Source organism: Dasypus novemcinctus, unplaced genomic scaffold (genome assembly GCF_030445035.2).
Source record: "Dasypus novemcinctus isolate mDasNov1 unplaced genomic scaffold, mDasNov1.1.hap2 scaffold_134, whole genome shotgun sequence".
Classification (NCBI taxonomy): domain Eukaryota; kingdom Metazoa; phylum Chordata; class Mammalia; order Cingulata; family Dasypodidae; genus Dasypus; species Dasypus novemcinctus.
The window spans coordinates 660,003-686,172 of NW_026688153.1; the positions used below are offsets into that span (position 1 = coordinate 660,003).

A 26,170-nucleotide genomic window follows, 5' to 3' on the forward strand; every position below is an offset into this window, starting at 1 on the left:
GCCTGCAAGGAGGAACATGTACCAGGCTGCTTGAGATCGAGAGTGCAAAGAAACATTGGTTACCACAGCTGTTGAAACTGGCAGCCTCGACTTTATTCATATTCATTCCTAAACAACCTGATGGGTTTTATGATTTTCTTTTCTGGAATTAAGGCATTATGCCCACTTTCAAAACCCATGTCATTTACTCTTTAAATCTCTACTAAATGCATCGTGACTCTCTTCCCTGCACCACTAACTAATGATAATGGTTAAATGCTTGTTACATTTCTATTGCTTGCCTTACCTTTTTTGGTTTTTCCTCACTTTCGTCCCCTTTCTTCATGTCTACATATTAATACTTACTTGCACATTGTTATTCTGAAGAGAGGGTTCACAGAGAAGGCCTGCAATCATTTCACATCCATCAACCCTCCAACTTGAAATCCCATGGAGGTATGTCCTCATTGCTGTAATTAGGTTTTGATGGGAGAATATATGGTTGAACCTATAACAACTTCTACTTATTTTGGGGCTTGATTGTTTCTTCCTAGTAGCCAATGGAGTTCTTGTTTGCAATGTAATTTTAATTTTATATTCCTGATATGTAGTGTAGGATCTTGGACATAATATCCATTCAATAATTAAGGATGGATACATTAATTGATTTCATGTCTAAAGACAAATAATTAAGTCATGTTGCTTTTTTAAAGAGATATACAGTACTTTAAAATGTGCTCTAAAAAAGTTTGTAAATGAATAGAGCTGCATGTGAAAATTAAGTAGAACATATAATCTCAAAAAAATAAGCTTTTCATTTACTCATATATATATATAGTATATATATATATCCATTTATTTTTTCTGGGTCTTAATAGAGCTCTATTTGTTCACTGTTCTTCAGTCATTTTTTGTTACAAATGCAGTCTTAACTATTTAACTGTGCTTAAACAAAATGGTTCATGCCATGCAAAAGCAATATTTTATGCACTTTTTTGGGATAGGTGGGGTGGGTTAGTCCACAGACATGGTTACCTGTGTTTTTTAAGGAATAAGAGTTTTGTTTGTTTTTCTTTTTTATTGCTTTTGTAACTAGTCAATGCTAGTTTCACATGTGGGAAAATAATTTGTCTCTCCTGGATTGGAATGAGTCTCTGGGGCAAAGAAGTGGTTTTCCATCTTATACCCTTCTTGACTATTGTCCTTTCTTACTCACCCATAGCGTGGTGAATGTCTTGCCTGCAGTTGTGATCTGTGTCCTGGGGAGGAAGAGCCAACAGAAACTTTTTCTCTTAAAGGGTCTCTTCCATCACTAGGCTTATCTGCAAAGCAATTTGGGCTGGAGTTTGCCTGCTGGTCCTGCCTCATCCCTTGGAACTCTAAAAAGTCATTGTCAATGACACCCCACATCAGTGTTCCTCCCCTGCCATAGTTGAACCCCTCTGTGATCCAAAACTTCTTCAAAAATGAAGTCTAAAATATTTCCAAGTTCAATTAAACAGAAAATGAAATATTAGTGATAGTCTTAAAGATTAGAAATAGAATACATAAAAATTTAGAAAAACTAAAATAAAGTAAAAAATAAATTGGGGCATTAAAAAATGAAAAATATAAAAAATTTTTTTGATGTTTTGCCTTTCATCTCTCTAATAGGTATTGCCCTGTGTGTGTGTGTACAGTGGCAAGACAATCTCTTCCATTCCTTCCTCAGTGTCTACAAACTCTTTTTTTAAATTATATCTTCAAAGTTTTAGGTCACAGTAAAGTCACATATAAAATACAGGGAACTCTCATATACCTAACATCAAACCCCTTTCCCCCTTCCTCAGAATGATTTTTTTTACATGTGGATGCTATATTTGCTGCAACTGATGTACAGATATTTAAACATAGCTACCAATCATGGTTCCATTATAGTTTACATTATCATTTACATTTTAGACTATGCACTTTTATAAATTTTTGGTTACAATATAATTTACATTATGGTTTGTATTGTAGACTGTACACCTTTATAAATTTGGGTGATATTTAAAATGGCCAGTATCCATCATTGCAGGATCATTCAGAACACTTCCATTGCCCCCCCCAGTAACCCCCTCTTTTAACTATTCTATTCCTCTCTCCCCTTCCCCTTAGGGTGGGAGGGAATTCTCCAGGGCATGCATATAGGTTACATAGATCTGTTCAGATGTTTGTTGGGTATTGACATAGAGGGTAGAGTATCACATGAAAACTGAGGGAATGCTGAGTTCCCATTCTGGAAAACCCTGTCACACTCTCCAATGGAGCAGCAACAGTCCCCCAAGTGCAAGGGCACAGAGAAGAAGGATGGTCCAATGTTGGGCCCTTGATACTGATGACTATGTTTATGAGCCTGTGTGCTTGAATTTTCAACTTGGCCTAGAGCTGCAGGGTACCTAAGAGTTACCTCCTGAGAGCCTCCATGTTACTCATATGTGGCCACTCTCTAAGCCAAACTCAGCATTACATCCCCCCCATCAAGGGACATGACTCCCAGGGATGAGCCTCCCTGGTGCAGAGGGATTACTGCTGAGCACCAGCTGGTAATGCTACTAGAAAAAGACTTTGAAAAAAGGGGGAAATGATAAAGACAAATGAGTTTATATGGCTAAGAGTTTTCAAAATGAGTTGGGAGGTCATCAGAAGGCTTGCGCTTATGCACATCTCAGCAGGATCTCAGAGACAGCCAAAGTAGATACAACCCCAGGTAGTGGTGCTCCTTAGGGCTATGGAGACACCTAAGCCCTATGGTCATGGCAGATGGCTCTGCAGTTTTTTGCTTGCCAGTGGGTCCAACTTTGGCATTTGTGCTCCTGAGTGCAACAGAGTTGGACACAGATATGACCTCTCTATGCATGCCTCTTCTGTCACTTTTACTGAACCTGTGGTTGGCACTGGGGTTGGTGTATGCTCAGGAGTCTTGAATCTCTGGACTGTCTATGTGCCAGCTGGGCCCTGAACTTCAGCAGAGTTGCAACACCTACTCTACAGTTCATTGGACCCAGGTCAGCTAACGGAGGTGATGATAGTCAACCATCTCACCAGGGAACCCAGAGGGTCTACAGCTGCAAGCAGGAGAATTCCATCCATCAGCCATGTGGGATCTAAGGCCCCTCTCAATTTAGAGGTGGAGTGGATATCACCATCTCAGGGTCCTCAGGATGGAGTAATAAAATATGGATTAGAGTGGAAAAAAAGAAAAGAGTCATTGTCTTCACCAGTGTCTATTTCAATGAAGCTCCTCCTCTCCCTTGAAAAGAAACTGTTTTTGCTTGAGAAACTGAGGGGATAAACCTTTTGAAGGTCCCTGACAGTTGTCAGAAACCTCCCATCAAAGGTGTGTCTCCCTGGGGAGAGTTTTCTTCCAAGATGTTGGTGCTGATGTGCTATGAGGTGGTGAGCAGAGTCAGCTGTGATGACTGGCAGTGGCCTGGCTGTGCTGGGGGTGGGGTGTCTGTGGTGCACCGCATCTACTTTCCTGAGAGTTCACTTTGAGGGATCTGGGCTTGAGTGAGTTGTTGCCTTTCAGCATGCCCTTAGGGCTGTCTGGGACAATGCCAGACTGTGGAGGACTGTGGGCCACCCTGGGAACCATGGGCATTCAGGTTCACAGTTATGTCAATTGGAGGATGTGTCAAGGCAGCATCCCACACAGCCGGCCCTTTCTCTCTAAGTGTTAGAGACAGGGGACCTAGGCTCTGTGGTGCTCTTCTGTTCACATAAGGTCAGTGAGGAACTTCCCCTGCAAGTGGGAAGCAGAGGGCAGTGGCAGGGGAAGTCTCTGTCTCAGTGAATTCAGTGGTGCAGCTGGTGAAGCTGTCAATGCTGTCAATGCTTTTCATGTCCATCATGATCTTGGTGTGCACCAAGGCCAGCTGCTCTGGGGGCGGGCCACCCCTTCCACCTCAATCTCTTCCTCAAACGCAGATGGTCTTTTCCTGGTAGTCTGGGTTTAGGTGAGAAGGAGGCTATGTCTTGGTGATTTCATTGTATAGCATCTCCAGTTTCTGGTCACTTAGGTGCTGTGGCTGAAGGAAGGAGTGTTGTTCACCTGCTCTTGGGATTCCTTTTGGCTAACTTTCTGGTGCTTATTCTCCTAAGACTTGTAGGAACTTGTTTCAGACAGTGCCTTCCCAGCCCACCTCTACAGGCTGGGAGACAGTTAATAATCATTGGCTGAGTCCTTCATATTGGCCAACTCTCCTGCCTTCTCCACAGCTGCATCTCTCAGTTCCATACATCCACTGAAGGCATACCTTAAGTTCATAGAATGATGCTTCCATTCCCTTTTGCCTGCTTCAGAGCCTGTCTTCTTTTAATTGCTTTATCCTGGCATTTCTGCTCCTTGTAAAACTCTGAAAATTTGTTTACAATGATTGGGATGGGGAAGGCTATAACCAGGATCCCAGCAATACAGCAGAGGCCACCCATGATTTTCTATCATAGTGTTTTAGGGTAAATGTCACCATTGCCTATAATGGTCATGGTGATGGTGGCTCACCAAAATGATGTGGGGATATTGGTGAATTTGGTAGCATCTTCATCTTTCTCAGCAAAAGATGACAGGCTGAAAATATCATGATCCCCATTGCCAAAAACAGTATCAATGAGTCAAATTCATTGTAACTCTCTTTGAGGGTGAAACCCAGATACTGCATGCCTATTGGATGTCTTTTGAGTTTTAGGATTCTCAGGATATGCATGAATCAGAAGATCTGAGCCACACACCTCATGTTCTGGAACTGTAGCATGCTTTTGTTGGATTCCATCAGGAAAATGGTGACATAGTAATGTAAAATAGCCAGCAAATCAGTGATGTTTAGTGGGCCTTTAAAGAACTTCCATTTATTGCATGAGGATAGGAACAGTAAAATGTACTCCCACAAATCAAGCAATACACACAGCCTCCACATGTGCTAACTGGGGGTTGTCATTTGGTTGTCTGAATTCATCTGTTTCCTGCAGCTCCTGTAATGTGTTGAGTGATAAAGTAATGATGGAGTGTGAAATGAATAGGATAGACATGACGGCTAAGATCTTCCAAACTTTTAGTCAAAGGAAACTGGAAAGTCCAAGGTGGACAATTGGTGGATCACAGTTTTCTTTGACTCCAAAATCAGAGCCACAGTGAAAATCGTTTTATATTTCATGGCTTTGAAGTTACTAATCAGTTCGGTTTTTCCAGCAAGTCCCAGTTTCTTCCTTTCTCAGGGCAGTAGGTATAATCAAACTCTTCTCCCTCTTGGTCTCTCGTTGCCTTGGGCTCGTGCCTCAGTTCTTTATTCATTTGCTCTTTCTTTTGATGATATCTGGCTTGACAGCAGGACTCTAAATAAATCTCATCAATTCCCCAGTAACCAAGCTCTTGGTCAAAAGAGAGAGCCCACATTTCTTCCATCATGTGGAGTTTCCTGTCCAGTAGGAATTTAAAATGGAAGTGAAGGCTCCTGGATATGGATCAAAAAAATATTCCTTCTTGTTCAAATTATAGTCATCACACACTTCCAGGAGGCTCCCATGGGTGTTGCATGCTTAAAGCTTCCCCAAGCGTGTCCTCGGTAGCCAGTCAGCGTTCTCCACAGAACTTGGCTGTTGAGGCCCCTCCTTTGATTTTGACTCTCCTAGAACGCGTTTTGCTCCTAAGGATGCCCACTGGTTCTGGTGGAAGAGACAGTGTCGACCTTGAAGTCTTCCTATTTACCCAGGGGTAGCTTTTCTGCCAATTTGAACTAGACAAAACCTCAGGGCTAGGGTCCTTCATAGAACAAGCTCGGGAAGGTCAGATGAAGCACTGTCCCTTGGAGACAGGCATCTCTACAGGCACAGGTAGCTCCACAGACCCGCTCAGCTGAGGCACAGCCTCGGGCACCACAGAGGCTGTGGGATTCCCGCTCCCGCTGGGCGCCTGTCCCCGCGACGATTCCCTTCGCTAATGATTTGTCACTGGAAAACCCTCCCTTCCACAGAGGAGAGTCTCCCTGGCTGGAGATCCTGCGGGCTTCTCCCCCTTGTCTGTACGGTCCTGACTCTGGTTCACCGTCTCTAGGAGGAAGGCTTAAGGAGAGGTAATGGGAGAAAGCTAAGGCACCCTTTAAAGAACAATTGTCTTACTTGCTCTTCACCCCTTCCCCACGCGGGGCTCCCTGCCGAGAAATCCAGCGCGAGGAAGGAGCTGAAGCGGGCAGCGCAGCCGAAGAGTCACCACTGCCTTGGCAGCCCGAGGCTCAGCAGCGCAGGCAGGGAGGCTGTTTGTGTGCAGGGATCAGGCTGGGTGTGGGGGATGAGGCACGGCACTCGGGAGCCTTTCCCCACCCTGCAGCTCGCGGACTGGGGTGCACAAGATATCCATTTATTTTTTAAACAGAGTTTCTGGACTAGAGGGGTTTCTGTTTTAAATTTTACTACACTGTGTAGATGCATATCTTTAAAAAGAAAATTCAAACAAAACCACATCCCTCTTACAAAGACCTTACTTCTCTTTTACCCAATTATATCCAAATAAGGTTTAATGACATTTAAGGTCTTTGAAAAATTGACTCAAACTTATCTTTAATTACCATATCCTGTTATTTGATTTAGTCCATATAGGCAATAATCCCTTCTAAATTTAGTTACTTGCTCTTTTAATTTTTTTCTATATTAGAGAAGTTGTGAGTTTACAAAACAACCATTCACAAAATACAGGGTTCCTATTACCACTCTACTACCAACACTTGCATTGATGTGGAACATTTGTTACAACTGATGACAGCATATTTTTATAATTATTCTATTAACTAGAGTCCATTGTGTAACATAGCATTCACTGTGTAGTGTATTTCCAAGGATTTTAAAAAAATTTATTCTGTAACTATGTATACTAGCTAACACTTCCCCTTTTAATCACATGCAGAAATGTATTTCAGTGTTGTTAATTGCACTCACAATGCTGTAGTACCGTCAACACCATCCATTCCCAAAACCTTTCCATGATTCCAAATAGGAACCTAGTACCCTTTAGGCTTTAAATTCCCATTTCCTATCCCCACCTCCTCCCCTGGTAACCTATATTCTAGATTCTGACCCTAAGAGTTTTTTTATTTTAATTATTTCAACTTAGTGAACTACTCACTTTTTAAAAATTTTTTTAATTTTTATTTTCTATGCCACCCTATAGTGTCACCTCCATTTCTAGACTTATTGCAATTCTTTAGGCCTGGATTTTTAACTCTGCATCTCTGTAAGAGCAGGTTGTCAGTTCACCCTAGAACTAATCTCAAATATATCATTCCATAGGTTACTCAAACTCCTCTGCATTCTCATAATACATTGCATGCATAAACGTGATCATGAACTCTCTGATGTATTTCATCATCGTATCTACCTATCCATTTGGTAGATTTTCTTAATGCACTATATTTCTCTGGTATTTATATTTCTCACAGTTTCTATGAAATGCCATTACCTTTACATTGAAAATGTGGGGAAAACTTCAATCTTTTGTACATTTTAACTTTATAATCACTATGACCTTTTGTTTTGTCCTCAAGGTAGATGGAAAACCTATGGCAAATAGATTGTGTTCATGGAATAATCAAAGGTATCACACAGTGGTGTTCTCTACTTTGGCCTTTTCTCTTCACCTATTCCCAAAGTTTGATTTCCCAGCACTAAGTCTTAATTGTCATGGATTTGACATAAAATTCCTGAGGTTAATATATTATATGACTTGATCATTCAGACTCAAAATGAGAGTAATGTAGTGGACCAATGAGAGTGCCCTCCCTGGATTCATTCTGATAGGTTTTTCAGACAAGCCTCAGTTGGAGCTGGTTCTCTTTGGAGTCATCTTGTTCCTTTACCTCATGACCCTTCTAGGCAACACTACTATCATCTTGGTGTCCATCTTGGACTCTAAACTCCACACTCCTAAGTACTTTTTCATCTCCCATCTCTCCCTCCTGGACCTCTTCTTCATCAGCAGTATCATTCCCCAGCTTCTAGCAACCTGTGGGGTTCAGATAAGTCCATCACATCTGGAGGCTGTGTGATTCAACTCTATGTCTCCCTTGCACTGGGCTCCACTGAGTGTATCCTCCTGACTGTGATGTCCAATGATTGCTATGCTACAGTTTGCTGTCCTCTACATTATGCTTTTGTCATGCATCATCAGCTCTGCCATGTCTTGGCCTCTATAATGGCTTAGTAGGGTGGCCACCACATTGATTCAGTCCACACTTACTGCGGTCACCCCTCAGGCTGAAGTGTGGTTTGCTGGCCTGGCAGGGGAGCGGCCGCGGTAGGCCTAATTCCGCTGCCCCCATAATAGGGTGGTTGGTCGGGCCCACCGCCACCCCTGAAGGAAGCTCGGCATGGGCGCAGAGTGCCCTCGGGTCTCCCCTTCTCAGCAGCCATGCTTCCGCGGCCACCCCTCCTACCAGATAGCGCCACCCGATGCCTTGTGGGGCGGCACCCTTCTTCTTCCTTCTCCCTGCGCAGGCGCAGGGCAGAAAATTCCAGTCTGCCCTTTTCCCCTCCCCCAACAGCAGCAACAGCCAGGCGTGGGCGGAGAAATCCAGCCCGCCCTTTTCCCCTCCCCCGACAGCAGCAACAGCCAGGCGTGGGCGGGAAACTCCAGTCTGCCCTCCACCCCAGCAACAGCAGCCACCAATCCCTAAACCCTGCCCCTTCCCCCAGCAACAGCGACAGCCAATCCCTAACCACCACCCCTCCCCCATCCAGTACCGCCCACTGACCTTTCGCCGGCAACCAATCAGAACAGGGCGTGGCTTCGACCAATCAGCCTTCCCCAGCCCCTATAAAACTGTTGCCTCTCCCTCAGTAAAGTGGACTTGCGTGTTTACCTTGTCTCCGCGGTAGTTCTTCTGCCGTGCGCCCTCCAGTCCTGAGAGCCCCCGACAAGGGCCTGGCCTCCCTTGTCCCCAGTTCGTCGCCTGCTTCGCTGAGCGACCCCTTCGTCGCCGGCTTCACCGGGCGACCCCATCAGCCGAACCGCGCAAACCCTTGTGAGACCGATCCCTCGTCTGCTGCCGGACCGACCCCTCGTCCCAAGTGGGACCGACCCCTCGTCCCAAGCGGGACCGACCCCTCGTCCAGAGCTGGACCGACCCCTCGTCCGCAGCCAGACCCCACCTCTACCGACCGAGCAAGCCGCCACAGCTGGCGCCCAACGTGGGGCAAAGCAACCCCACCACAGCCTCACTCCATAACCTGGCAGCCCCCCCCCCTCTTCTCACTGTGGGGCTTCTCTCATGCAACATTGCTGCTACCTGAGCCTTGGCTACCTCATATGATCCACGGCGGTCTGGGAGAATCACTGGATGGCTTTCTCCTTCCATGTCGGGGGCTTATACCGAACCGCTATGATTAAGAGGAGCCTTGGATTTCTCGGGAGCGCGCGCTTGCACGTCTGAAGTAACCCTACCACAGCCCTACGCCCTCCTCTCTTCTCACCCCTATCTTTTCGCTCTGCATTGCTGCTCCTGAACCTTGGTGACCTCATATGATCCACGGCGGTCTGGGAGAATCGCTGGATGGCTTTCTCCTTCCATGTCGGGGGCTTATACCGACCCGCTATGATTAAGAGGCGCCAATAAAACTCTCAGGAGTGCGTGCCTGAGCACCTCCACCCCTGCCTTCACCTCTGCCTCCTCCCCTCCGCGCTTGCTCCCCTTTGCCTTGCTCCACTGCTCGAAGTTCTGCCTTCCCCTCGTCGGGGCCTTCCTTTGGCCCGCGACCACCGTCGGAGTCCCACCGGCTCCGACCCCTCGTCTCACCGCGCACCTCGGCTCCCATCGCCGCGCTCTCAAGACTTTGGCCTTCTTATTGTCCTCGCCTACGTCTCCACCACTCCCGACGCTGCCGCCACCACCGTCGCTGGTGCCCTGACACGACTTGTCCTCACCGCTGCGATCCTCCAGACCATCACACAGTCTGCCTCTACTGCTCTTCGCCGCCAAGAAGAGATCAACTACCTGTAACGCGCTGTCATCCTGGACTTTTAACAAGCAGATGGACCTTATAGCCACCGAGATCAACAAGAATTGGACATTGGCCACCCTTGCTTGCAACGGCAAGATAACCACCCCCTAAATTGTACATTTATATCCCCGTCATACTCACCTCCCTCTTCACCCCCACTTCCCTCATTGCTTACTGCCTCTTGGGCCTCAGCTACTTGTTGCTGCTGCCATCCTAGTCCTTATTTGAAAAGAAGGGGGAAATGCGGTCACCCCTCAGGCTGAAGTGTGGTTTGCTGGCCTGGCAGGGGAGCGGCCGCGGTAGGCCTAATTCCGCTGCCCCCATAATAGGGTGGTTGGTCGGGCCCACCACCACCCCTGAAGGAAGCTCGGCATGGGCGCAGAGTGCCCTCGGGTCTCCCCTTCTCAGCAGCCATGCTTCCGCGGCCACCCCTCCTACCAGATAGCGCCACCCGATGCCTTGTGGGGCGGCACCCTTCTTCTTCCTTCTCCCTGCGCAGGCGCAGGGCGGAAAATTCCAGTCTGCCCTTTTCCCCTCCCCCGACAGCAGCAACAGCCAGGCGTGGGCGGAGAAATCCAGCCCGCCCTTTTCCCCTCCCCCGACAGCAGCAACAGCCAGGCATGGTCGGAAAAATCCAGCCCGCCCTATTCCCTTCCCCTGACAGCAGCAATAGCCAGGCGTGGGCAGGAAACTCAAGTCTGCCCTCCACCTCAGCAACAGCAGCCACCAATCCCTAAACCCTGCCCCTTCCCCCAGCAACAGCGACAGCCAATCCCTAACCACCACCCCTCCCCTGTCCAGTACCGCCCACTGACCTTTCGCCGGCAACCAATCAGAACAGGGCGTGGCTTCGACCAATCAGCCTTCCCCAGCCCCTATAAAACTGTTGCCTCTCCCTCAGTAAAGTGGACTTGCGTGTTTACCTTGTCTCCGTGGTAGTTCTTCTGCCGTGCGCCCTCCAGTCCTGAGAGCCCCCGACAAGGGCCTGGCCTCCCTTGTCCCCAGTTCGTCGCCTGCTTCGCTGAGCGACCCCTTCGTCGCCGGCTTCACCGGGCGACCCCATCAGCCGAACCGCGCAAACCCTTGTGAGACCGATCCCTCGTCTGCTGCCGGACCGACCCCTCGTCCCAAGTGGGACCGACCCCTCGTCCCAAGCGGGACCGACCCCTCGTCCAGAGCTGGACCGACCCCTCGTCCGCAGCCAGACCCCACCTCTACCGACCGAGCAAGCCGCCGCAACTTACCCTTCAGCTTCCCTTTTGTGGTCATCGCCAGGTGGATCATTTCTTCTTTGAGGTCCTTGTACTCATCAGGTTGGCATGTGTGGACACCACATTCAACAAGCCTGAGTGCTTTGTGGCTAGCATATAATGCCTGGTGGCGCCTTTGTCACTCATCCTAACCTCCTGTGGGTACCTGGCTCAAGCAATTTTGAAGACCAAGTCAGCCATTGGAAGACATAAAGTGTTTGAGACTGCTCTTCTCACCTGTTGGTGGTCATCATCTTCTATGGAACTATCACCTTCATGTATCTGCAGCCAGCCAAGAACAGAGCCAAGGACCAGGGAAAGTTTATTTCCCTCCTCTATACCATGGTGACCCCCATACTTAACCCACTCATCTATACCCTGAGGAACAAGGAAGTAAAGGCAGCACTGAAAAAAATTCTTGAGAAACTATGATTGAGTGGGACATGATTATCAAGAAACATTTAAGAGAGAATTACTAAGGGTGAATCATTTAATGAATGGTGACTCAATAAATAATTTGACTGTGTTCATGATGCTATCAATGAAATTCAGTAGAAGAGATTAAATTAGAGCTTGAATTTCAGAATCAGAACAATCTGAATTTGAGTGCCCATTTTACCACATAAGAGCTGTGGGACTTGGCCAATTTGCATAACAACCATTACATTATCTCTAAACTGGGCTGTATTCTAGGATCTGAAAGGGAACAGACCAATAAAAAGAGATCACTGTTCTAAGGATTTACTATTTTTAAAGCTTGTTTTTATAAAGTTTATTCTACTTAAGAGTCATAGCCATATAATAGATGGCCTATAAATTATTACAAAAGTATTAAAATTTTTATTTTGCAAAGATCATGTGTTCTGACCAGTTGCTCAGGACAGAAAGAGCAAACCCTAAACTTCAGTGACATTGTTCTATCAACTATAACTATGGATTCCTGAGCTTCTTAGGTCCACTATGTAAGCCCTGTTACACTCTGAGTTCATCTCTAATACTGCACCCCGCCCCCAGTCCTGTATTAGAATTTTCTGATTTTTCACATTTCTCCCCTCACTAGGTTTTTGAGAAGAGCCAGTACATTATGATTTAATCACAGGTTAAAATAAAACTTTTACATATGGCTTTACAATGACTCCCAGCTTTCCCTTTAAGCCCAGGCCTTTTCTCTTCAAAACGTCATGTTAAATTATGTATTTCTAGGGCAGAGCAAGATGGCATCTGTGTGAATGCACCTCATAATCTCTCCTGAAAAGAAGTGTGTGGGTGGGGTTGGAGTCCTGCCAGAGTAGGTTGTTTTGGGGGCTTGCAGGGCCAGAGCTGTCTGGACATTGATTTGGAGAGACAGTGACAGGAGTGGTGCTTGTTAGAGGTAGAATTTTGGGTTTCTGACATGGAGGTCAGAAGTTGTGGGCAGGACCCTTCAACCTAGGGCTGGTGGCTGCAGTGGTCCCAGAAAACTGTTGGTTGTGCAGTGGTGTTCCCAAGCCCCATGTTTCCAGGGTGTGTGGTTCTGGGGTCCATGTCCCCTAAGCCCCCATAGCCCATGCTCCACAGACCCACATACCTTGAGTCTACAATATCCCACCCCAGCCTTCCCATTCCCGAATCCAGTGCTCCCTGAGGTTGTAATTACCCTAGCCCTCTGGTTTTGGACTGACTCTGTGAGTGCAAGAGATTTAGGGGGAGACATGACGGGGACAGGTGAGTGGGTTCAATTTTCTGCCCCCCCACCCCCTTTTTTTTTGAGCTTGGAAGAGCATACCAGCTGGCTTGGGGAGAGCCTGGGAAGAAAGGAGAGGTGAATCTGCTGAAAAAGCCCAATTTACCTAAACACCCTGGGATAGGAAACTTGGTCTGGGAGAAGGATGAGTCAGAATATCAATTAGTCCTCCCCCAGCACACCTAAGGGAGAGGGGCCATAGGCTGTGCTTTCCAAGTTTTCAATAGCATGTTTGGGGTTCCTGGTGAGGTGTAGGTGCTTTCTCATGGGAAATAAAGAGTCATTGTCTTCTGTGTTGAGTTGATTCACCAAGGACCTACTTGAACCTCCTACTGAGCCCCTCACGCAACTTTCCTGCTGCCCTGGAGGAGAGGGAAATGAGGAAGGGAGAAAGAGGGAACTTCAGATTCCTAAGCATTTTATTTCACCACAAAGAGGATTTCTAGCTTGAAATTTTGGGTTTTTTGTTATTGTCATTGTTTTGTCGTCTGGTTTTTCCTTCCTCTTTACCCCCCAAAGTCCCTTTTATTTTTCTTTTTGTTTCTTTTCTTTTCTTTTCTTTTCTTTTCTTTTCTTTTCTTTTCTTTTCTTTTCTTTTTTTTTGCTTGCTTCCCCCCTTTTAAAAATTTTTCTTCCTTTCTCTTCTTTTTTTTTCTTGTATTAGGTGCTGCAGGGAGCACTTCACATTTGCTGTTTCCTCATCCTCCATTTCCTCTGTGTGTATTGATTTTGACCACCAACACTATCCTCTTTTCTCTACACCTTTCTGTCCTCCATCATTTATTGTTTCTCTTACATTCCACCTCTCTTTGTTTGGCCCCCAAATTTTCTGACTTTTTATTTCTAATACCTTTGTTCTATTTTCTGTCTTTTATTCACTCTTTGTATTATTGTCTTTCTTTTCTGTTTACCTCTCTCCTGAAAACACTGGCCTTTTAATTCATATTATACTCCCCCTCATATTCAGTTGACTCTCTTTATAGACACTCTACTTTACTTATTGTTATAACTATACACAGCTTGCATAAGTCTAATATCTATTATCCTAGATCTCACAAGTTTCCTCTGTTAACATATACTATCAATACTATTATACATTTTCTTTTCTTACTCATTTTGCTTTCCCTGACCCTAATATTTCCCTTCAAGTGAACTTAGCCAGCAACAAGAAAATAGAATAAGAAGAATAAAGTGACAAAGAGAAGACATAACACATATGCAAAAACAACTAATTAAGCCACAAGACTAGACAAAAGAAGCTAAGGAACTGATTAAACCCAAGATAAAATGATGACTAGACAGCAACAAAAAATTACAAACCAAACCAATAATCAGGAAAACAAGGCCCAACCCAATGAACAAATAAAAAAAAACAAACAAACAGGAAGAGGAGCAGAACATCAAACAAGTAATTAAAGTTCTCAAAACATATTAGTGACCGATTTGATGAGGTGAAGGAGGAGATTAAGAATATGAAGAAAATACTTGGAGAGACTACAGAAGAAATTGCAATCATATTTAAAAAGATAACATATATGATGATGATGAACAGCACAATTCAAGAAATCAAAAATACACTCTCAGCAAATAACAGCAGATTTGAAGAGGCAGAGGAAAGAATTGGTGATGTGGAAGACAGTACAACTGAAATCAAACAGATAGTAGAACTGATCAATAAAAGATAGAAAAAATCCAGTTAGGACTTAGGGGCCTGAATGACAATGCAAAATGCACAAGCATGCATTTTGCATTCCAGAAGGAAAAGAGAAGGGAAAGGGAATAGAAGGGGTTTTGGAGGAAATAATGGCTGAAAACTTCCCAAATCTACTGAGGGAGATGGATGGACATGTCCAGGAAGCACAATACACCTCAAACATAAATCCCAACAGGCCTACCCTAAAACATATACTTGTCAAATTATCCAATGATCAAGACAAAGAGAAAATTTTAAAAGCAGCAAGTGAAAAGAGAACCATCACATACAAAGGAGGCTCTATAAGATTAAGAGATGGTTTCTCATCTGAAACCATGGAGGCAAGAAGGCAGTGGTATGATATAGTCAAGGTACTAAAAGAAAACATTTCCAATCAAGAATACTATATCCAGCTAACCTAGCCTTCAAAAATGATGGAGAGTTCAAAATATCCACAGATAAACAGAAACTAAGAGAGTATGCCAACAAGAATCCTGCCCTTCAAGAAATACTATATTGAGTTCTGCAGGAAGAAAGAAAAAAAACAGGAGAGGCAGAGTTGGAGGAGAGTGTAAGAGCAATTAAAAGACAAAAAGAGAAAAAAAAATCAAACAAAACATGACTAACACAAATCCAAAGAAAATATGACTAATATAAATAATTCCTTGAAAGTAAGAACATTGAATGTCAATGGATTAAACTCACCTGTCAAAAGATTCAGACTGGAAGATTGGATAAGGAAATATGACCCATCTATATGCTGTCTACAAGAAACAAATCTTAGAACCAGGGATTCAAGAAGGTTGAAAGTGAATGGCTGGAAAACAATCTTACAAGTGAACAATAACCAAAAAAGAGCAGGAGTAGGTATATTAATATCAGACAAGATAGACTTTAAAGGCAAAACAACTGTGAGAGACAAAGATGCACACTACATATTAATGAAAGGGATATTCTTTCAAGAACGAACAGTTATAAACATTTATTCTCCTAACAAGGAAGCTTCCAAATATATGAGGCAAACACTGGAAAAACTAAGTGAAAGAATAGATGCCTCTACAATTACAGTGGAGGACTTTAATACACCACTACCAACTTTGGACAGAACATCTCAAAAGAGAATCAATAAAGAAACAAAAACTTTGAACAGTATATTAGAGGAGCTGGACCTAATAAATATATACAGAACATTACACCCAAATACAGCAGGATATACATTTTTTTTCAAGTGCATATGGATCATTCTCCAAGATAGAGCATATGTTAGGCCACAAAGAAAGTTTCAATGGATTCAGAAAGATTGAAATCATACAAAACAATTCCTCTGACCACAGTGGAGTGAAGCTGGAAATCTGCAAGGGCCAGAGGCCCAGATTTCACACCAAGGTATGGAATTTAAACAACACACTCTTAGAAAAACAGTGGGTCAAGGAGGAAATCTAAAAAAGAAATCAATAACTACCTTGAAACTAAAGAAAGTGATAACACAACATATCAAAACTTACGGGAAGCAGCAAAAGATGTACTTACAAGAAAATTCATAGCCATATATTCATACATCAAAAAAGAAGAAAGAGCAAAAATTGAAGAAATAACTGCACAATTGGAGGAATTAGTAAAAAAAAAAAACAAAAAACAAAATAACCCCAAATGAAGAAGAAAGAAATAACAGATGATAAAAGCAGAACTAAATAAAACGGAAAATAAGAAAGCACTTGAATAAATAAAACCAAGAGCTGGTTCTTTGAGAAGATCAAGAAAATTGACAAAGCCTTAGCTAGACTAACAAAGAAAAAAGGAAAGAAGATGCAAATACACAAAATAAGGCATGAGAAAGGAGATATCACCACAGACCACACAGAAATAAAGACTAACATAAGAGTACTCTTTGAAAAACTAGGAAAGCAGACTTAGGCCAATGGATAGGGCATCTGCCTACCACACGGGAGGTCCACGGTTCAAATCCTGGGTCTTCTTGACCCATGTGGAGCTAGCCCATGAACAGTGCTGATGTGTGCAAGGAATGCCATGCCACACAGGGGTGTCCCCCACGTAGGGGAGCCCCATGTGCAAGGAGTGTGCCCCATAAGGAGAGCCACCCAGCACAAAAGAAAGTGCAGCCTGCCCAAGAATGGCACCACACAAATGAAGAGCTGACACAACAAGGTGACACAACAAAAAGAAATACAGATTCCTGTTGCTGCTGATAAGGATAGAAAGTGGTCACAGAAGAACACGTGGTGAATGGACACAGAGAGCAGACAAGGGGGGGTGTGTATAACGGGAGAAAAATAAATAAAAAATAAATCTTAAAAAAAAAAAAAACCTATATTCCAAAAAGGACAATTTAGAGGAAATGGACAAATTCCTAGGAACACATAAGCGGCCTACATTGATGAAAAAAGAAATTGATAATCTCAACAAACCAATCACAAGGAAAGAGATAGAATCTGTCAGTAAAAACTTCCCAACTAAGAAGAGCCCTGGGCCAGATGGCTTCACAGGTGAATTCTACAAAACATTCTGGAAAGAACGAACACCAATCTTGCTGAAACTCTTCTGAAAAATTGAAACAGAAGGAGCATTGCCTAACTCATTCTATGATGCCAACATTACCCTAGTACCAAAGCCAAACAAAGACACCACAAAAAATGAAAATTTCAGACCAATCTCTCTATGTACCTAGATGTGAAAATCCTCAACAAAATACTTGCTAATCATATTCAACAACACATTAAATGAATTATACACTATGACCAGGTGAAATTCATTCCTGGTATGCAATGATATTTCAAAATAAGAAAATCAATTAATGTAATACACCATATAAATAGATTGAAGGAAAAAAATCACACGATCACATCTATAGATGCAGAAAAAGTATTTGACAAAATACAACAACCTTTCTTAATAAAAACACTGCAAAAGATCAGAATAGAAGGAAATTTTCTGAATATGATAAAAGGTATGTATGAAAAACCCACAGTTAACATCATTTACAATGGTGAAATCCTAAAATCTTTCCCTGTAACATCAGGGACAAGACAAGGATGCCCACTATCACCCCTTCTATTTAACATTGTCTTAGAAGTACTTGCTCAAGCACTGAGGCAAGAACCATACATAAAAGGCATTCAAATTGGAAAGGAAGAAGTCAGAATTTCATTATTTGCAGATGACATGATCCTATACATAGAAAACCCTAAGAAGTCTACAAGAAAGCTTCTAGAACTCATAAATGAGTTCAGTAAAGTCTCAGGTTATAATATCAATGAGCAAAAATCAGTAGCATTTCTTTACACCAATAATGAGTAATCTCAGGAGGAAATCAAGAAATAAATACCATTTACAATAGTAAATAAAAAAACAAATACCTAGGAATAAATTTAACAAAAGATGTAAAAGACTTATACACAGAATACTACACAACACTGTTAAAGGAAATCAAATAAAAGTTAAATAAATGAAAGAATATTCCCTGTTCATGGATAGGAACACTAAATATTATTAAGATATCCATCCTACCAAAACTGATCTACACATTTAATGCAGTCCCAATAAAGATCAACACAGCATTCTTTAATGAATTAGAAAAACTAGGATTGAAATTTACTTGGAAAGGAAAGAGGCCCCAAATAGCTAAAGACATATTGAAAAACAAAAATGAAATTGGAGGAATCACACTGCCTGACTTCAAAATATACTACAAAGCTACAGAAGTGAAAACAGCATGGTATTGGCACAAAGACACACAGACCAATGGAACAAAATTGAGAGTCTTGATATAGATCCTCATATATACAGCCATATAATATTCAACAAGGCCACCAAACCCATTCAAGTGGGAGAGAATGACCTCTTCAACAAATAGTGCCTGGAGAGGTGGATATCCATATGTAAAAGAATGAAAGAGGATTACCAACTCACACTTTATACAAAAATCAACTCAAGATGGATCAAGGACCTAAATATAAGAGCCAAGGCCATAAAGACTTTGGAAAGAAATGTAGGGAACCATCTACAGGACCTTGTAATAGGAAATGGCTTCATGAACTTCACACCCAAAGCATAAGCAGCAAAGAACAATTAGATAAATGGGACTTCATCAAAATTAAAGCCAACTGCACCTCAAAGGAGTTTGTAAAAAAGTGAAAAGAGAGCCTACCCAATGGGAGAAAATATTTGGTAACCAGATATCTGATTGGAGACTTATATCCTGCATATATAAAAAACTCCTTTATCTTGAAAGTAATGAGAAACAACCCATTCAAAAAATGGGAAAAAGATTTGAAAAAACACTTCTCAAAAGAAGAAATACAGATGGATAAAAAGCACATGAAAAAATGCACAAAATCACTGGCTATTAGGGTAAGACAAATCAAAACTACAATGAGATACCATCTTACTCCCATAAGATTGTGAGCTATGAAAAAAAACAGACTTTAAGTGCTGGAGAGGATGTGGAGGAATGGGAACACTCACCCATTGCTGGTGGGAATGCAGAAGGATACAGTCATTCTGGAGGAGAGTTTGGCAGTTCATCAGAAAACTAGCTATAGATTTGCCATGTGACCCAGCAATTCCAGTGCTGGGCATATACTCAGTAGAACTGAAAACAAGGACACAAACTGATATATGCACACCAGTGTTCATAGCAGCACTATTCACTATTGCCAAAAGTTGGAATCAACCCAAATGCCCAATAACAGATGAATGGATAAATAAATTGTGGTATATACATACTATGGAATACACTCAGCCATAAGAATGAACACAGTACAAACACATGTGATAACATGGACAAATCTTGAGAACCTTATGTTGAGTGAAGCAACCCAGGCATTGAAGGACAAATACTATGTGACCTCACTGATATGAAATAAATAAACCAAGCTGTCTCAGAGAGCTAGAGAAAGGATGATAGGCTTAAAGGAATGTAGGGGGTAGAGAAAGGTTGCAAGCTGACACCTACCTGGGTGAAATCTATGATAAGCTGGAGGTATTTGTACAGGGAAGGGATAAAATGGGAGCATAGGGATACCTTTGCAGGCTTGAGGAGGGATAGGGATGGGAGGATGGGTAAGATGGCTCAAGAAATAGGGGGAGGGTGGGGGGAACATTTGAACATAGGAGATTGTCACGTATGTGGTTGAAAGTATAATGTTGAGAAAACTTTTTTGAAAATATAATAAGGAATGTTACCTCTTTAAGATACTTAAAGGGGAGAATTTGACCAAAGGCAGGCTTCTAAGGAGTGTATGAGTGCTCATTTTGTCATAGTGGGTTATATCATTGGATAGAGACCTATACAATGAGAGTGAAGGTAGAGGGAATTACATCTCTTGAGAGAATTGGTGGTTCCCAGTGGGTTAGGGCAGTAGAGCATGTCAAGCCCACAACATTGTTGCAAGTATCTCTGAATATGGTCCTTCAAGTAGTGAAGATTGATTTTCACTGTGGGCCATGAGAGGAGGGAGAAACAGGTATTGAATAGATGGAATTGGTGTAACTTTGGGGCAGTGGAAGTGTTCCATAAGATTATGAATGAGGATATAGGACACATTAAAGTACACCAAAAATGTTTAAAATCCTATAGGCTAAAATGTAAACCATAATGTAAATCCAAGTGTAATCATGTTTGAAAGCTATTGTCTCAATATCTGTACATCAGTTGCAGCAAATATAATATGAACACGTAAAAAGATCATAGCTGGGGAAGGGACAAAGTGTTTGATGCTGGATATGTGGGAGTACCATATATTGTATATATGAATTACTGTGATCTAAAACTTTTGTGAAGACAAACTTAATAATTAGAAAAAAAGAAGAAAAGGAGGTACACACTGAGGAAGAAATGGAAGAAATTTCCTTGCTACTGTACATATGGGGTAACACAGCAGTGATAAAAGGCAAAGCATCAAAAACAAAGCTTTTTCATTTTTTAATTTTTTGATACCCCAATTTATTTTTGCTTTAATTTTTCTAAATCAGTATACATTCTATATCTAACCTTTAAATCCATTACGATATTGCATTTTACTATTAATGGAACCTGGCAATATATTAGGTTTTATTTTTGAAGAAGTTTTGGATCACAGAGAGGTGCAGCTATGGCAGGGGAGAAATACTGGTGTGGGATGTTATTGATAGAGGGCACATGATTGGAATGGAGTTCTCCAGGGCATGTATACAGGGTACATAAAAATGTTTGGATATTTTCATAGTGGTTACAGTTAAAAATGACAACTGAGTGCTGAGTTTCTAGCCAGGGGGTGTTCTATCACATTCTCCAATGGAATAACAACCACCACCAAGTGCAATGGCTAAAATCAATAAAAAAGAATGGTCCAACAATGAGCCCTTGATACTAATAATTATGCTTGTTAGCCTGTGCACCTGAAATAAGAACTAGGCCTAGAGTTACAGGGTGCCTAAGAATTAACTCCCGAGAGCCTCCATGTTGCTCAGTTGTGGCCAGTCTCAAAGCCAAACTCAGCATGTAAATGCATTACATTCCTCCCAGCATGGGACATGAGTCCTGGGGATGAACCTCCCTGGTGTGGAGGGATTACTACCAAGCACCAGCTGATGATGTAACTAGGAAATGACCTTGAATAAAAGGGTCAATTCAGGACAGCAGAAGATCTCAGCCTACATGTAATACGAGGTGTCAAAAATGCATTTTGACCTTGAATAAAAGGGGGAAATGGAAAGGACAAATGAGTTTATATGGCTATGAATTTCCAAAAAAGAGTCAGGAGGTCATCAGAGAGGTCGCTCTTATGGACACCTCAGTAGGGTCCCAGATACAGCTATACTAGATACAAGCCCAGGTATTAGTTCTTCTGAGGGCTACAGAGACCCTCAGGTTCTATGGTCATGGCAGATGGAGTTCAGTGCCATGTCAGTTGACCTTACTTTGGAGTTTGTGTTCTGAATGTGATGGAGTTGAACTCAGATTTGATCTTTGTTCACAAGCCTCTCCTGTTAGTTTTACTGGGTCTGTGGTTGGCACTGGGGTTTGGTGTAGGCTCAGGGGACCTGAATCTCTGGAGTGTCCATGTGATGGCCAGGCCCTGAGCCTCACCATACCTGCAACTCTTACCTTCTGGTTTAATTAACTTACTCCAGCCATCTAACAGGGAGGTGAAGAAGGTCAACCACCACACCAGGGAGCCAAGAATGCCTACAACTACAAGCAGGAGAATTGCATCCATCATCCATATGTAATCTAAGCTCCATCTCAATATAGATGTTGAGTGGACATAACCAACCCAGGGTCCACAGGATGGAGGAATAGAGTATGGATTAGAGTGGACTTACTGATATTCTATTCTGGAACTATTATGATCAGTATGGAAGAAAATGTAGCATTAATGTGGAGAAAGTGGCCATGGTAACTGCTGAGGGTAGGGAGAGGTAAGAAGAGATATAATGGGGCATTTTCATGACTTGGAGTTGTCCTAGGTGGTACTGCAGGAACAGTTGCTGGGCATTGTATGTCCTCCCATGGCCCACGGGGTGGACTGGGGGAGAGTGTAAACTATGATATAAACCCCTATCCATGTGGTGCAGCAGTACTCCAAAATGTATTCCCCAAATGCAATGAATGTGCCACAATGATGAAAGAGGTTGTTGATGTGGGAGGAGTGGGATGAGGGGAGTGGGGGCTATATGGGGACTTTAATGTTACATTAAAAAAATAAAATTATGTATTTCTAACTGGGTGTTTTTTTTTTCATTGAAAGATGTACTGAAGTATATTATTTGTACATTAACATACATAAACGAAGTGTATTGTAAAAGTCATGACCTTACAAAACAACCATGCATTATATCATACAGGGCTCTCCTAAATCACCCTGCCACCAATACCTTACATTGTTGTGAAACATTTGTAACAAATTGTGAAAGAGCATCATCAGTGTATTAGTACTAGCTATGGTACATTTCTTACATTTGGTGTATTTTTCTGCCAACCCACCATATTATTATTTTTTGTTCATAAACCATACAATTTACTGAAGTGTACAATCAGTGTTATTTGGTATAATCACAGAGTTGTGCACTCATAACTTCAATAATAGAGCATTTTCATTACTCAGAAAAAAGGAAAAAAGAAAACAAGAAACAAACCATTATAGCATCCATATGCTAGCACTACTAATTATATATCCTATGATGTGCTTTCACCATTTTCATTCATTTCTAAACATTTACCAACAAATTTTTACCAATTCTTCAAAGATTAAACTTCAGCCTTCCATTCTATAACCTTGCTTTATTTTCTGGTGATCTATTCTAGCTATTAGCTCCATTATTTTGCTCATTATATTTAGTTCATAAGAGTGAAACCATATATTTGTCCTTTTGTGCCTGGCTTGTTTGACTCAACATAATGTCCTATAAATTCATCCATGTTGTCATACAATTTATGTCTTCATTTCTTTTTACTGCTGAATAATATTCCACAATGTGTATATACCACACATTGTTTATCCATTCATCAGTTGATGGACACCTGGCTTGATTCCATTGTCTGGCATTTGTGAATAATGTCACTGTGAACTTCAGTGTGAAGATATCTGTTCATGTCACTGCTTTCAGCTCTTCTGGATTATCTACCAAGTAGTGGTATTGCTGGCTTATGTGGTAGGTCTATATCTAACTTCCTTAGGAATCACCAAAGACTTTCACAGAGACTATATCCTCCCACATTCCCACCAACGGTGAATAAGTGTTTCTATTCTCTCCAACACCTGTAGTTTTCTGCTTTGTTATTGGTGGCATTCTAGTAGGGTGAAATGAAATCTTATTGTAGCTTTGATTTGCATTTCCATAATAGCCAGTGATGTTGAATAGTTTTTTATGTGTTTTTCATCATTTCTATTTCTGTTTTAGAAAATGTCTATTCAAGTTTTTTTCTCATTTTTTAATCTGGCCATTTTTGTTCTGGTCATTTTGTTTTTTTTTATTGTTGAGTAATAGGATCTCTTTATATATAATGGATATTAGAACCTTTTCAGATGTGTGATTTCCAAATATGTTCTCCCATTGAGGAGGCTGACATTTTACCCTTTTCCCAAAGTCCTTTGAGGTGGAGAAGTGTTTAATTTTGAGAAGGTCCCATTTATCTATGTTTTCTTTTGTAGCTTATATTTTGGGTGTAAGGTTTAAGAGACCCCTACCTATTACAAGTTCTTATAGACATTTCCCTATATTATTTTCTAGAAGTTTTGTGGTCCTGGCTTTTATGTTTAGGTATTTAATCCATTTTGAGTTGATTTTTGTATAGGGGTTGAGATAGGGCTTCTCTTTGATTCTTTTGGCTATGGATATCCAGTCTCCCAGCACCATTTGGTGAATAGATTGTTCTGGCCCAGAAAAGTGGATTTCACCTTAGAGTTGAGGTTCTATTTCTGAACTTATAAAAATCATTTGACCTTAGAGGTGATCTATTTCTAAACTCTCAATTTAATCTAATTCCTCTATCAATTTATTTATCTTTATGTCAATACCATGCTATTTTGACCAGTATAGCTATATAATATACTTCAGGTTCAGGAGACATCTATCTTCTGACTTTGCTTTTCTTTATTTGGATATTTTTGGTTATTTAGGGCTCCTTTCCCTTCCAAATAGATTTCATAATTGACTTTTCTCTATCTGTTGGTATTCTGATTGGTATTACATTGACTCTCTAAACGAGTTTGGGTGGAATTGATATGTTCATGATGTTGTCTTCCAGTGCATGAACATGTAATGTCCTTCCATTTGCTTAGGTCTTCTTTGATTTATTTTAGCCATGTTTTCTAGTTTTCTGAATAAAGATCCTTTACATCCTTGGTTAAATTAACCTCTAGATATTTGAATCATTTTGTTGCTTTGTAAAGATAATTTTTTTCCTTGATTTCCTTCTTAACTTCCTCATTACTAGTGTCTAGAAACACCACGTTTTTTTGTGTGTATTGATCTTGTATCCTACTGCTTTGCTGAACTAATTTAATAGCTCTAATAACTTTGTTGTAGATATTTAGGAATTGTGTAAAGGTAATATCATGTACTCTAGGAATACTGAGAATTTTACCTCCTCTTTTCCAATTTGGATGACTTCTTTTTCTTGCCTAATTGCCCTAGCTAGAATTTCTATCACAATGTTGAATAATAGTGGTGACAGTGATCATTATCTTGTTCCTGATCTTAGAGGGGAAGCTTTCAACCTCTTCCCATTATTGAATATGATGTTGGCTATGGTTTATTCATATTTGCCCTTTATATGCTAGGAACTATCCTTCTATAGCTATCTTTTAATTGCTTTTATCACAAAAGGAAGCTGGATTTTGTTATATGACATTTCTGTGTCAATTGAGATGATCATGTTTTTTTTCTTCTCCCTTCAATTTGTTAATGTGGTTTATTGCATTATTTGGTTTTCTTGAGCTGAACTATCCTGGTTTTTGGATTCTATTTGCAAGTACTTTGTTGAGAATTTTTGCATCTGTGCTCACTGGAAGGACAGGTCTGTAATTTTCTTTTCTTGTAATATCTTTGTCCAGCTTTGGTATTAGGGAGGTATTGGCTTCATAAAATGTGTTAGGTAATTTTCCCTCTTTCTCAATGTTTTAGTAGAGTATAAACAGTATTAGTATTAATTCTTCTCAAAGTAGATTGCACAGTTTTTCATAATATCCATTTATGGTCCTTTTTATTTCTGTGGGGTTAGTCATAATGCCCCCCTTTCAGTTCTGATTTTATTTATTTGACCTTCTCTTTTTTCCTTTGCTTGTATAGATAAGGGTTTATTAATTTTATTGATCTTCTCAAAAAAATAGCTTTTGGTTTTGTTGATTTATTTCTATTGTGTCTTTCCCTCAAGTTTATTTACTTTTGCTCTAATCTGGGATATTTTTTTTCCTTGTTTGTTTTGGGATTGGTTTGCTGTACATTTTCTAGTTTCTCCAAGTGTTAGGTCTTTGCTTTTAGCTTTTTCTTCTTTTTTATGTAGACATTTAGGGCTATAAATTTCCCTCTAGCACTGCAGTGACTGTATACCGTAAGTTTTGATAAATTGTGTTCTTATTTTCATTCATCTCAGGATATCTACAAATATCTCTTTCAATTGTGTCTTTGACCCATTGGTTTCTTAGGAGTATATTGATTAGCCTCCACATATTTGCTAATTTTCACCTTTCCTGCCTTTTATTGATTTCCATCTTCATTCCACTATGGTCAATGAAGGTGATTTGTATAATTTCAATCTTCTTAAATTTATACAGAGCTGTTTTGTGCCAAATATGTTGTCTACCCTGAAGAAAGATCCATGAGCACTTGAGAAGAATGTATAACCTCCTTATTTGGGGTGCAATGTTTTGTATGTATGTTTAGTCCAGCTCATTTTTCACATTGTTCAAATCTCCTGTTCCTTTGTTCATCTTCTGTCTAGTTGTTCTTTTGATTTGAGTGGCATGTTGAAGTCTCCATGTATTATTTTAGAGATGTCTATTTCTTGTTTCAGTTTTG

At 41.4% G+C, this 26,170-nt stretch overlaps 1 long non-coding RNA gene and 2 pseudogenes across 2 annotated transcripts in view; 2 read left to right on the forward strand and 1 right to left on the reverse strand.

The window, feature by feature from the left end:
• The window catches only part of LOC131277540 (uncharacterized), a 202,586-nt gene that overhangs the window by 62,654 nt on the left and 113,762 nt on the right, over positions 1–26,170 (forward strand). The gene's annotated exons all lie outside the window — the stretch shown is intronic.
• On the reverse strand, positions 1,072–5,764 carry LOC131277543 (potassium voltage-gated channel subfamily B member 2-like; annotated as a pseudogene).
• Positions 7,332–11,666, forward strand: LOC139438518 (olfactory receptor 2G2-like; annotated as a pseudogene).